Genomic DNA, 1,430 nt, shown 5'->3' on the forward strand with positions numbered 1-1,430 from the left:
TGAGCGTCTACTATGTGCCCGGCACTATGCTGGCTCTGGAGTACAGGACAACCTGCAGGGGGCTGTGACTCTGCCATTCTGGTGAAGACTCTGGGCCCTTCTGCGGGGAAGCCCTTCCCTACCACTGTACATGGTCTTGGCAAGTCTGTCCCTGTTTCTCCCTGTCCCACCTCCTCATGTGACCCCCAGCTGGCCAATTGAAGTTTTCTGAGACTTCATATATTGAGTACAGAGACATAGAGTCTCCCTCCCTTTTGGATCAAAAATGTTAAATGTACAGCAGTGGTTCTCAACCTGTGGGTCATGACCCCTTTGGGGGTCAAATGACCCTTTCACAGGGGTCACCCGATTCCTAACATAGCAAAATGACAGTGATGAAGTAGCAACAAAAATAATTTTACGGTTGGGGGGTCACCACAACATGAGGAACTGTATGAAAGGGTTGCAGCACTAGGAAGGTTGAGAACCACTAATACACAGTACAGGTGTGGTGTTGCCTGCAGCCATCTTTTCCATCACTTAGAGCCAGCCTTCTGAGGAAAGGCAAACTATCAAGGAATGAGAGTGGAGAGGCTGGTAATGGGAGGGCTCTGAGGACATCGTCTAAGCTCCTGGGTCCAGCCATGCCTGATGCTAGCAGACCTATCCGTTTCCAGTAACAAGAGGAGTCAGTAAATACTCCTCTCTCCTTTCTTTGAGCCTATTTGTTTATTGCCACTTCAGCCCAGAAGAACACTGGCAAGTCAGGCATTAGTGGCTCATGAATAATTGAAAAGATAAACGTGTCTATATTGCATTTCCGGGTTAACATCTGCAGCAGGTTTTAAAATGGCTACAGATTTGGCATGTTTCTGCCGCAATGCAGCGAGTGAAGTCTATTCCCCCACCTTTTAAATCTGACTGGCTCTGGGACTTCTTCTAAGAGAAGTGATGGGAGTGATGGATGTCCAGGACACACACCTACATCAGGACCACCCAGACACAGGCCCCAGTTCCCAGGTATGCCGTTCCTGTGTCTACCAGAAGCCCAGGTGGTCCTGGTCCTTACAGACTTGGAGAATCACCGCAGGCTTGGGGCCTGATCCTTAAGGAAAGCAAACTATTTCTGGACTCCTTTCAGAATGGTTCCTAGGCTAAAAGGGGAGCAACCTACCTAGGCTCCTGCCCAGGCCTGCTTGCATTCACTCCTTACCGTTCCCATTCCTGCGGCACTATCTGAGCCTCTCTGGTCCTCTGGCCTGGACTCTCCCTTCCCCCTCCCTCCCTCCCTCAGAGTGGAATGTACTTTCATCTGTAAATTGAGGGCAATAAAATCATTTGAAGACCAGGGTGACTGAGGTGGTGAAAGTGAAGTTTAAGAAGTTTATGGGGCACAGTCTAGCACACAGTAGGTGCTCTGTAAGGAGCCAGTGGGTGTGGATGCTGTTGCT

At 49.7% G+C, this 1,430-nt stretch overlaps 1 protein-coding gene across 1 annotated transcript in view; it reads right to left on the reverse strand.

Annotated features, from left to right (window-relative positions):
• Positions 1–1,430, reverse strand: part of FHAD1 (forkhead associated phosphopeptide binding domain 1) — a 169,433-nt gene that overhangs the window by 118,576 nt on the left and 49,427 nt on the right. The gene's annotated exons all lie outside the window — the stretch shown is intronic.

The sequence above is a fragment of the Echinops telfairi genome, unplaced genomic scaffold (assembly GCF_000313985.2).
Source record: "Echinops telfairi isolate 266 unplaced genomic scaffold, ASM31398v2 ScPeMD7_7457;HRSCAF=8495, whole genome shotgun sequence".
In the NCBI taxonomy this organism is placed as follows: Eukaryota; Metazoa; Chordata; class Mammalia; order Afrosoricida; family Tenrecidae; genus Echinops; species Echinops telfairi.